Raw genomic sequence first — 12,646 nt, forward strand, 5'->3', positions numbered from 1 at the left:
GTATTTTTTCTGTACTTATATTCCTAGAAATAAATTACACAATTTGTTCTATAGTTTGGCTATAGTTTATAATTGTTAAAGTAGAAAATTGAATAGATTTTGAGTAATACGTAATTCACATATTCTGTCAACAATTGAATTTCAGCTGATTTTTGAAAACTCCATATCCTTATGACTTAAACATTTTTTGTTAGAATATTAGGTTTTTTTTTTTTCTTTCCTGATATTGCTTATTTCAGCATTCTCTTTTCTTAATCATACTGGAGGTTCAGTGGTTTATTTCTGTAGTCTTTTTCACAGAGCCAATTTTTGGCTTTGTTGATCTTCTAATATATGTTTGTTTTCTGTTTTAATTGTTTTTGCTGTTATCTTTATTTTTATCCTTTTTTGTGTTTTCTTTGGATTTATTTTGCTGGGGTTTACCCCCAGTTTTCTTGATAAAGCCTTATCCCGCTAGTCTTTATTCTTTATTCTAAGGTCTGTATATTTCCACTAAGTGATATTTTAGTTGCATCCTACAAGTTTTGGTATCTACTGTATTTGTTATTGTTCATTTTAATCCTATAATTAATAAAAGATCTGTTCTGTGTTATTGACTTTTGTGATATATTTTTCTATTACAAATTTTCCTTAATTTTGTAAAGTTTAACCTATTTTTTAAAAGATCCAACGTCTACATTTACTAATTAGATACATTTTCTGTTTCATAATTTATACCATCCTGCTTTTATTTACGTCAATTCCTTTCACTTTCCTTTGGCTGATTTTATCAGTCTTCTGCCTCTGGAGTAGCGCTGCAGACTGTTGAGAAAAACAAATGAAGAGCTACGTGTTTCTCTTTATTTCCCACCCCATCCCTATCTCTGCTCCAGTAAAATGGTATATTTATAGGACTAGAGTAGAAATCTTGGACATAAATTGCAGGAAGTACCAGGAGGCCTCTTGGGAAGGGAAAAGCTGTCAGGCGGCTGGTTTCTCCATTTCTCTCTGAGCCCTTGCCATCCGCTTGCTTCAGTTTTGCTTTGCCTGTCTGCTTGAAGTTTCCTCCTTTCCCTCCATCTCTCCTTCCTTCCCTCATTCACTCTTTTTCTCCCTTCCTCCTTCTCTTCCTTCTCTCCCTCCTATCCTGTCTCCATCCCTTTATCCCCTCCTTCCTCAAATCTTCTTCCTTCCCTTCCTGAACCCTCATTGTCTTTTCTCCCCCCACGTATAAACAAGTTTCGAAAGTTGGAAAAACCTCCCCTAGATACTCCTGATTTGGGGATCAAGGAGAAATGATCAGCGAAGGCCATATGTTATAGACTTGTTAGGCGCTAAGAAAACCTAAAGAAAATCTCCCATCCGCCTTTAAATCCTCAAAATGTAGCGAATCACCATATTCATAGTACTTTTGTTTTCTCTGAAGCAGTCATCATAAATAAATTGGGTCACTGCCCCTTTAAATAGAAACTGCCTTGAGGAACTGATGGAACTTTGGACTATTTCTTCCTCCAGTGCTTGCTCCACCGGGAGTGTCAGTTGGGCCTGGGTGGGAAGAGAGGCCCCAGGAGCCACCGTGGCGAGTGTATCATGAAACTCTGTGTGTAGTCTAGTGATAGACCTGCTGTGAGTACTTCACTGTAATTCAAATTGTGCGAGGAATTGTCCTCCGTGGGCCTCAACATTGTCAATGACCTTGAAAGGCAGTTGGCTTCTAAATACCCATCTTGGAAAATGAAATTAGGTTCAGTTCAGCCATTTTTGTTTTTCATTTTGTTTCTCCAGGTTGGAACATTTTAAAAGCTATTTTTAAAACCACTTGGAGGATTATTGAGAGATGATGAAGGGAGGAACTTTTTCCTTCAGTTGTTAACGGAGATGAATTGTTTAAAGCCCTTTTTTAGTTTGACTTTAAAAATTTAGTTGCATAACAGCTTTTTAATTTGTTTGATTCCCCAGGTGAAGCCATAATGAACTGGCTTAAAATTGTAAATGATTTAGAATTTTATATGGAGCTTTTCTATCAAAATATTACCTTCATTTATCCATGTGTGAAGATGATGTTAGCTATACTTTGGTATGTTTTCAAAATAGAGGTCTTTAAATTTATACGTAAAACATCAGTTGTGTGGTTCTTTTGAAATGTTCAAAATTTTTGTGAATGCTTCTTAGGACTAGTTAATTCTAGCTTCACGTTTAAAAAAATATATATACTTAAATAAACTGATTTGAATGCTGGCAAAAGTACTCATCTAATTGTATAGTTCTACATACATTTAAAATACTGTAGAGTAGTTGCTATTAATTTTTTAAATTAAGCATTAATTTAGGGGGCCAGCCCCAAGGCAAAGTGGGTAAGTTTGACGCACTCCGCTTTGGCAGCAAGGTTCACAGGTTCAGATCCTGGGCACAGACCTACACTACTCATCAGCCATGCTGTGGTTGCGACCCACGTATAAAGTGGAGGAAGACTGGCACAGATGTTAGCTCTGGGCTAATCTTCCTCAGGGAAGGAAAAAAATTAATTTAGAATTATAACTAAAACCATTTAAGTTTCAAAACAAGCTATTAATTGGCTTAAAATTATAGAAAATAATTATAGGAATTTTGTAGTTAGCTTACTATAAAAAGACATAGATTGGAATTAGTTTTATTTAAAGGGAGGTGAATCAAAAGGATAATGGATAAATAAACTTTTAAGTCTTATATAATTCTGTAGATTCATGAATATGAACAGTTTGAATAAAAGATATACATTAGAGCTGAAATTGCAAATGAGAAGAAATATTCTGCTTAGCATAAATGAAAATTTTTGTCTTGAAGGAGAAATAAGCTTTTTGCCTAAGTTAACCCTTGTATATGATGTATATGATGGCAAAAGTTTTGAATTATTTTTAGTGAAATAATGAACCTAGTTTTTAAAAAAATTTTAATTTACTTTTGGTTTATGGGTTCCTGAAGTATTTGTAAAGTTTCTAGTAAAATAGTCATGTAATTTTAGAGTAGTAAGGGAACTAAGAGATCATTTAATATCTGATTACCAGTGGTCAAATAATATTTGTTTTTATAGCAATATAGGTGCAAATGGAAAGATTGTTTTTTCAAAGATCATTGAAATAACTTAATTTTAGCTGTTGACAAATAGACAACCAGGAGTTAAGATGTAAATTTTTTTAGAACTAGCTTGTGATGATTTAAAAAAATGGCACACTTCTGTTAAACCAAATAAATTTTATGGTTCACAAATAAATATTCCACTGAAATTAATGGTTAATTGAAAATATTTTGGATATATTGGATAAATTTCACCTCAATTAAATAATCTTATTTGCCCACTGGTTTTGTAATATATCATACATCACTGATTATTGGCTTTAGGAGTAACTTAATACTTTATCAGTGCATTTACAAGTATTGTTTCATTTTGGATCTTTGGAATAACTTGTGAGAGAGGTAAGGCAAATATTTTTATCCCTATTTTACAAGTGAGGAAATTGAAGTCAACAGGTTGACTAGCTGTGCTTCCATAAGTAACAGTCAGCTTAGGTCCCAGTCTTTTAGCTCCCAATTTTGTACTTTTTATATGTACATAGTACATATAAAGTAAGCTTAATAAATATTGGTTGAATGAATTAGCATAAATAATTTTTCACTGTAAAAGCAATATATTCTCTTTAAAGATTTAATTAGAAATTTCTTGAATAAGAAATTTGGAAGATATAAGAAATTAGAAGGGGGAAAAAAATCTCCTTCAAATCCATCTACAGGGGCCAGCCCTGTGGCTGAGTGGGTAAGTTAGCGTGCTCTGTTTCAGTGGCCATGGGTTCACCAGTTTGGATCCTCGGTGTGGACCTACACGCCTCTTGTCCAGCCATGCTGTGGCAGTGTCCCACATAGAAGAACTAGAATGACTTACAACTAGGATAGACAACCATGTTCTGGGGCTTTTGGGGGAAAAAAAAAAAGAGGAAGATTGGTAATCTTCCTCACCAAAAAAAGCCTGCCTTAAAGAAAAAATCCATCTACATTGCATTGGAAGAAGGATAAAAAAAGGGGCTGGCCCCGTGGCCGAGTGGTTAAGTTCGCGCGCTCCGCTGCAGGCGGCCCAGTGTTTCGTTGGTTCGAATCCTGGGCGCGGACATGGCACTGCTCATCAAACCACGCTGAGGCAGCGTCCCACATGCCACAACTAGAAGGACCCACAACGAAGAATACACAACTATGTACCGGGGGGGCTTTGAGGAGAAAAAGGAAAAAATAAAATCTTTGAAAAAAAAATAAAAAAAAAAAAAAAAAAGAAGGATAAAAAAATTATATCTATCACATGTGTGTGATTGTAATACATAACAATGTAATTATATGTAAATTTTAAATCGTATGCAATATATGTGTATGTGTGTGTATTTAACTGATATATTTTATTGGCAGTTTAAAATCTGATAGTAGATCCAGTCTGAGTGAAGGAATTTTTCTAGAGGAATTTATGTTCAATTTTAGAGACATTTATGGAGAAAACTAAGGAAAGCTGTTTATTAAGAAAGCTGAAAGGGGAAATGGAATAAAGAAAGGGCCATGATAGAGCTTTAAAAGGTGGCACTTAGTTAAAACTACGGAATTTAAAGCAAATGGGCTTGCAAATCTTTGTTTCTGGAATTTTCTTTAATCTGTTTTTCTGAGTTTACTTATGGAGATTATAGGTAGTATTGATATCCTTGTTTCTCGTAGCCATTTAATAAATTATTTGGACATTTTAATTTATGGGCAGAAAAAATAAAAGATTGTGAAAATGTTTATTTGCATAATCATTATTCCTGATACAACTTTTTGTTTTGTGCTTTCTTCTGTTAATACCAATCTCAACTCTTTGTGGTACAAGAGTTTATACTATAAACATAAACACTTAGCAAAGCCGCACAATTCAATGTGGAGCTTATTTGGAGAACGATTTTGAAGATGGACAGAATGGACAAAACCAGATGCCTCAAAACAAAATTGGCTGCCTTCTCAAATTCCATATACTGTCTGTATACTTGTCTTCAGATACTTATCGTTATACTGTCTCTTTGTGAATCTCCTACTAAAATATAAATTTTGGAGGGTAAAGACTATGGCTTTTCATGATTTTGTCCTCAGCACCTGATACACATAGCAGATTCTCAGATACTGTTGAATGGATGAGAGAGGAGAGAGGAGTCAGATAAGCCAATGAGAGATCAATACCAACATGCAAGGTAGAAAATGCTGGTTTATATGAAAAAAGAGAAGGCACAGTCGTGGGGCTGTGAGATGGAAGAGATGACCAGTGTTTGTTAAATCAAAGAAGTAAACTCAAATGATGCTGGAGAAAAATGCCACAGTCTCTCTGCCCTTTCTCCTGAAAGTTTTAGTAGTGTAGAAGGAAACATAAATACTGTTTAGTGTCATCATTAACAGAAATACAAAAAAATTTAGCCAAAAGATCTAATTAGTTATCTTTTCAGAAACATTTTAAGCAAATACTCTATTTTTATCTATATAAATACCTATCCTATTGGATATGGTGGTTGGAAACTGGACGCAGACAGGCTCTATCACTTGGGGTGGGTTATTTGACCTCTAAGCCCCATTGACCTTGTTGGTAAATTGGGGATAATAATGATACCTCCTCCCCAAGGTTAACATGAGGATTATTAAATGATATAGATCAGGTAAAGTACATAGCACACATTGATAGGAAGCTCTTGATAAATGTTAGTTATTACATTGAGCAATATTTAGCAGTTTTGACCTATGTATTTAGAACCTCATATGGCTCAACCTGGTATTACCATCATCAGATTTTTCTCTAATTGTTCATATTTCACAGAATAAACTTCCAATCCTTTATATCTCAAAAGAGACTTAGTCTTCATTTAATAATTTCTGAAAGGAATTAGTTGTTACAGATGGTGCTCTGAAAATGTCAGTAGTCCTCTATTTTTATCTTCTATTTTAAAACTAACCTTTTTTTATGTCAACCTGATGTTAAGAAACTTAATAATTCTTTAGGTTCATTGAAAAGTCTATATAATTTAAGATTTATAAAATATATGTAGCAAAGATACTGTAGAAATTTACCATACTTCATTTATTCCTACTTCATACAGTTGATCAAGCAATGCAATCTAGTGGGCCATAAAATTTTGCATTTCTGTTTATTTAAGATGGTTGTTATTTAGCTCCCAGAAGGGAAAGTGTGACCCATAATTGATGTGAAGAATTTATTGAGAGTTTCAAGTGCTCACAGTTGCCTTTCTACATCTTATATTTGAAGAGAGAATTTAGTTTTGACCTTAGAAACAATTTCATTAAGACAAACATTGACAATTTAATAAATTTCTATACATTTTAGTCAACATTAGCCTCAGTAATTTAAGATTCTGAAATAACTGTTATATTATCTTGATTAATACTTTTCAAATAAACACATTTTTAAAAATCAAAATTTATTTTGAAGTATGAAGTGGTGAAGTACTTTTGAGTCAGTACCACAAGGTGGCAGGATTGTATTTTTGTAGATTCTTTTTGCTTTGATGCACAGCAAACCCTTGGTTATCTTAAGTTTTCCGTGTGATTAACTGTTAAGCATTTTATATGCCAGAACTTTTAAATTTTAACTTTTCTGATGGAAAACTTTCTAAACTAAATTCCGTGCTTTCCTGAATTCTTAAGCAGAGGAATATAACTTAGCCTTTATCAGTGAGCCATTTGAATAGCAGTTATTGGATTGTGATTAAGATGAAGCGATAGGTAAATGTCTGTGGAGGGAATGAGGACTGGTCGTAGCAGAGGCTCTGGACCTTGTGCTCTTAAAAGCTGTGCCTGCCTCAGCTTGCTTTTTCCTTATCTACATTTTTCCTATTACAGTGAAGTGGATGAATGATGTCAAGTGCCAGACTCTGGTGTGGTGCAACATGATTGCTTTCTGCAAAATTAAATAACAACTGAAGGCAGACTTTGCCTTCTCCCACGCGGCTTTGTGGCAGGTTGTTTGGGGGAAGAAAAATAAACTATGAGGCCTTAAAAATGCTTAATCAAAGGCCACGCTGGTAAAGGCAACCCCAGTCCATGAGAAATAGGATTCTGTAGTTATGAGGAACATTAGAGACTAATGTAACTACTTGTGGAGCAGCTTTAAGAAATCTTGCCTGTAATAATATTTTAGACTCTGTATATAATTTGTATGAATGGGATAATACTGATTATAAAAGATGTGTCTAGGCATGAATTTATTTCCCTGGTGACTCTATTTTCCTGATCTGGCCATTGGAGAGCTATTCCAAGGCAGTTTGTGCCTTTATTGGTGACAAAACAAGCTTTGGGTAAAATCTTTAGTCTCTTGGACTTGTGAGTTTGTTCATTTATGGTGCTGCTTTCCGGCCAGAACCTTTCCTCCCCACCCAGCTCCCACCCCCAAAATATGCTTCCAGGTTTAGAGTTGTTCTGTGAATCTGTCACAAAAGATTGGACTATAGAGCTATTTCTTCTGGATTTGTTTTTCCTTCATTAATTGTTTGTATACTTTTCTAATTTTTGAGAAGATATTATATATAGAATTCATTGGATCAAATTTTGGAATGAACCAATTTAGCTTCACATAAGCACTAAGAAAGCCGTGGTTGAGCTTTGCCGATGAGGGGAGAGGAAAAGGACACGGCTTCCAACAGCAGCCTGTGTTTCTCTGGCTCTTTAGTGTTCCTCTACCTCCTGCCACTTTCCTGAAACTCTCCATAGTAATCATCAGCTCATGGAGGGTTTTGTTTTTACCGTCATCTTTCATTCAGCCCTTCTCGGGTAATTGGAGAACTTTTTTAAGAGCTCCAGAGAGGCTACGGGAAATGACTGATAAATTAGCTCCACCCGAAATGGATATTGGAGCATAGACACTTGATCCTTTCTTCTCACTTCTCCTGGGTAGTACCACTTTTTTTTTTTTTTTTTTTAACTTAGAGTAGATGAGGAAGTGAAAGTTTCATGACTAAAATATATTGGTACATTTCCCTAGCTTGTAATTTTATATTTTCCTCTTGGCAAGGTACTATATGTTTTTAATAAAAATAATCTTATTCAAGATTTGCAAACTAGTTTTGTAGATTATATAAAAGATTCATGCTTTAAGAAGCAGGCTAACCCCTCCCTGTTGCCTTGGGGCAGTTTTTTTGTAATTGTACACTCTGAAACTAAATTAACTCCAACTTGGAGATTACCTGAAAGATCAGATGCAAAGAGCTTAGCTGTGTTAAGAACATCCTCCTACACGTTCTGCTCTAAAAAGTTCAAGAACTGTTAGCTAAAGCAGCTCATTTGAAATGGTACAAAGTTTGAACATTTAACTCCAAGATAGCTAGAATCTCATTAAAAAGATTTAAAGAATTAGCCCACAATTTAAGAATTTTTCTCATTTTAAATATAGTGGGGTTTTTTTTTGAGATTTAAAAAAAAATTTTTTCCTTTTTCTCCCCAAAGCCCCCTGGTACCTAGCTGTGTATTTTTTTTTAGTTGTGGGTCCTTCTAGTTGTGGTATGCGGGACGCCGCCTCAGCGTGGCTTGATGAGTGGTGCCATCTCCACGCCCAGGATCGGAACCAGCGAAACCCTGGGCTGCCGAAGTGGAGTGCGAGAACTTAACCACTTGGCCACAGGGCGCCCCTAAATGTAGTTTTAAGATGTATTTAATTCTTGTTTTGAGGAAGGAATTTTGTATTAAAAATATGTTATAGTTGAATTGAAAAAAAATGAAGTTAGAGATGGGTTAGGGGCAGTTAGTTACAGACCTTGAATGCCATGCCAAAAATTGGGGTTTTATCCTATACGTGGTCTATAATCATTAAAGGACTTGTAACTGAGTGGGTGACAGGCAAGAAAATTAGTGTGGCAGCAGGATGAATTTGCTTAGCTCCAGCTGGATAGAGATTGGAGCCAGATTGACCAGTTGCGATATTGGCAATAATCTGGAAGTCTTATGATATGGGTCTGGATTAGGGTGGTGGCAGCAGGAATAGAAAAAAATAAAAGTCAGAAATATTATCAGGAAGGAATTGAGAAGACATAGCAAATTACTAGGTGCAGTTAAGAAAAAAGTGTGTCATGTAAAATTTCTATTTTTGTCGGAGGCAGAGGTCTTAGACACAAGCCCCTCTTCTCCAGGAAAACTCTCTGTACAGTTAGCGTATTGTAAATTCCTCATAATAAGGAGATACTGCTACTTGATTTGAGGCCCAATAATAGAAGACACTGTTGATTTGGAGGCTGATTTCATAGACTGATATGGCTATAAGGGACTTCGAAAGACCATAGTGCAGTGGTTCTCAAATACTAGCAGCCTCGAAATCACTTGGTTTATTTGGAATGGAGAGAGTGCTTTAAAGGATGCAGAACATGATAGTTAAGAGCACAGACTGTATGTAGGTCTACAGGTTTGAAACTTGGATCCACCCTTTACCATGGGCAAGATGCTTCTCTGTGTCCCAGTTAACTGTTAGGGTTGTTATAGGAACTAAATCAGATGATACATACAAAATGCTTAGAAGATTGCCTGGCACATTGCAAACGCTGAATAAATGGTAGCAGCTATTGTTGTTATTAATTTATCATTTCCTACCTCTCGAGATTCTAACTCATGTTTGATGTTGGGCTCAGGAATCTGTATTTTAGAAATATCCCTTCTTATAACTCTGATCACCAAGTTTGTAAACTTTTGTTGCAACCTGCTTTTCTACCTCCGCTAAACCACTCTGTACATCTTTATCCTTTATTTTGACCTTCCAAAGATTGCCATGTTTATAAATGGCGTGTGCGACTGTTTCAGTGTGCTAGGACAGGAACTCCTTCTGAAGAGCTTACCTAAATCCTTCTGGAAATTCCTCCAAGCCTCCCCCATCCCCATTCCTCCCCTCTCTGTCCCTCCAGTGGAATTGAGGATCCTAAGTCCTATCCCTTAGGTGCCAGCCCTACATGCTAGCTCACCCAGAAGTCGAGATCAGTGCTCCTTAGTCTTGGCCCTCACACTCCAGATCTGCTTATTTCCAGCCCTACGAAATATCCTTGTAAACTTTGTTCAGGAAAGTGAAGATAGAGTCTTATTTACTAATTACAAATTTCTAAGTGTTTTTAATGCATAAGTAATAACAGGTTTTGGGGTTTTTTTTTTTGTTTTTTTAATTCCTCGTAAGACCTCTTCTCCAATCCTTTCATTGTGGCTGGTGTCTTGCTCTGGTCTAGGGGTGCTTAGCCCAGGCTTCACATTGAAATCACCTGGGGAACTTTTAAACGACCAGTGCTCAGGACTCACACAAGACCAATTAAATCAGGATGGGCCTGAGTATCTGTATTTGTGAAAAGTTTCCCACTTGATTCTAAGGTTCAGCCAAGGTTGTGCTTCTCAACCTCAGTCTCATCATTGTCACATCCTCCCCACCTCCCACCCATCCCTGCCACTATCCTATTAGATAAAGGAATGCTTCCGCCATCTGAAGTGAATATAGCTTTCCTCGTCTAGCAAAGCATTTGAGTTAAAGAGAAAGCTTACCTAAGCCTGTCTTTTTACCTGAGAGACTCTCCTTGTACTCCTGTCTGTGCTTTAGACCTTTGCCCGTGCTATTCCCATATTAGGTCACGGTCCTCTGTTATACACTCTCCTAGAACTGTAAAATTTCCCTTAATAGTGCAGGCTGTTCTTCTATACTATGATATTCATGTTCCTAAAAACCTTCTCATTTTGCAAAATTGCATGCTAAAAAATAAGACTGCTTATGGAGAAAACAGAAGTGGGACCAGCCACCCAACACTTAGGCAGCTTTGTAACCAGAGTGCTGAGAGAATAAAAAATTGGTACCTGCTCAATATAGCTGAGAGCTCTCATGGTAGATACTAAAAATACACCAAAAAAGTGGAGTGAAATGCCAGCAACATTTTAATTAGAGCAGAGGCGGCAGGTGCTAAGATAACACAGAAGGACGTGGAGCTCTAAGCCGGTGGGGCTGTGGTGAAGCTGGGTGCAAGAGGCAGCTAACCTGGCATAAGCTGAAAGCAGCACAGAGCTGGGGGAGACTCCTGGTGGAAGGCTTGCTTTTAAGTTTTGTTAAATATAAATAAACGAAAGGGCTCCTGCTGCTGCTATAGCTGCGGGGCTGAGGGTTCTCCTTACTTGCTAAATGTTGGTAATTCACTGGCTGTTCTCGCTTCTCTTGCGTAGGAAGAACCCCTATGAGCCAATGCAACTTTTGTGTTGTACTGACATCATTTTTCCATTTCCTAATCACTTACGAATTAATTTGCCTTCCAGAAACACATGTTATAGCAAAAAAGACTGTATGTCACAATTTGTAATCCTAGAGTAATTTGTGACGTGACTTGATTATGGCTTCTCTTTCCTACTAGAATGTTAAGCTCCATGCGGTCGGAGACTCTGACTGTTTTGACTTTCCATCCTAGCAGGCACTTGTTGACTGAATGAATGACTTAGTTAAAAACTTATATAACAAAAATGGTTGGAGTGATTAGAGATAGGAGCACTGAATATGCTTTTTAAAAATGGGACAATGAAAGTGACATAACCATACAGGAAGTTTAGAAAGTAAAGGGAGAAATCACCCCCTGATCCTCTTCGACTACAATCCCACTCTAATACTATTATTACACGGCCTTTTGAAATATATATTCTATTGGTTCTCTATTGCTGTAACAAATTACTCTAAAATTTACTGGCTTTAACTACAATCAACATTATCTTACTCAGTTTCTGAGGGTCAGGAAGTTGGCATGGCTTAGCTGGATGGTCCTGGCTCAGGGTCTTTCACGAGGTTACAGTCAAGATGTCAGCCAGGGCTACAGTCTTCTGAAGGCTTCACACTGGGCTGGGGGATCCACTTCCAAGACGGCTCTCTCACATGGTTGGCAGGTTGACACTAGCTCTCAGCAGCACGCCCCTCAGTTCCCTGCTATGTGGAACTCTCCATAGGGCTGCATGAGGGTCTTCATGACATGACAGCTGGCTTCTCAAAGAGAGAGAGCATTTTTCTCAGGTCAGCACGATTCACTGTGGTAGGGGACCATACAAGGGTGTGAATACCAGAGGAGGATCATTGGGGGCCATCTTGAAGGCTGGCTACCAGGTACATGCATACATCTTACAGTTGTCATCATAGGATATGTAGAGTTTGTATCTTTTTGTTCACTTAACATTATGTAAATATTTTCTATGTTGCTTAGTTTCTCTATTTTTTAGTGACTATAAATAACTCCTTAGTTTCTTTTGTTTTTAAATATGAGATTATAAAATATAACAGTTATATTTGTTTCTCTAAAATTCAATTCTGCAGGCATTGAGTTCCCACTTTGTACATAGCTAAGCATTTTAAATCTGCCAGTATACTCCTGCATATATGAAAATGTAAGCTATGTACATACATGTAAAATAACACAATTATGGGTATAGCAAATAGTATGGAAAGTTGCTGATGTTTCTTTTTTTCTTCCTTTCATGATTTGATCTACTATTCTGGCATTGTTCTTTGACAATTACTATGATTGGATTTCACATAAGGATTCCTTTAAACTTTTTCTCCTTTATTATATCTTAAGAGCAAATGAATATAAATTTGCAAATATAATTTTTTCATGAAATCCTCTAATCAAATGCCACATATTTA

The 12,646-nt window shown here is 36.5% G+C and overlaps 1 protein-coding gene across 11 annotated transcripts in view; it reads left to right on the forward strand.

Moving 5' to 3' along the window:
- The window catches only part of TSC22D1 (TSC22 domain family member 1), a 132,913-nt gene that overhangs the window by 93,510 nt on the left and 26,757 nt on the right, over positions 1–12,646 (forward strand). Inside the window, exon 1 of one of the 11 annotated variants that reach the window (XM_005601250.4) lies at positions 1,544–1,605. The exons of the other annotated variants lie outside the window; for them this stretch is intronic. The gene's annotated coding sequence lies outside the window, so the exon portion shown is untranslated. Of the gene's footprint in view, positions 1–1,543; positions 1,606–12,646 lie in introns of those variants that run through there. 11 annotated transcript variants of the gene reach the window in all.

This window comes from Equus caballus, chromosome 17, assembly GCF_041296265.1.
Source record: "Equus caballus isolate H_3958 breed thoroughbred chromosome 17, TB-T2T, whole genome shotgun sequence".
Classification (NCBI taxonomy): Eukaryota; Metazoa; Chordata; class Mammalia; order Perissodactyla; family Equidae; genus Equus; species Equus caballus.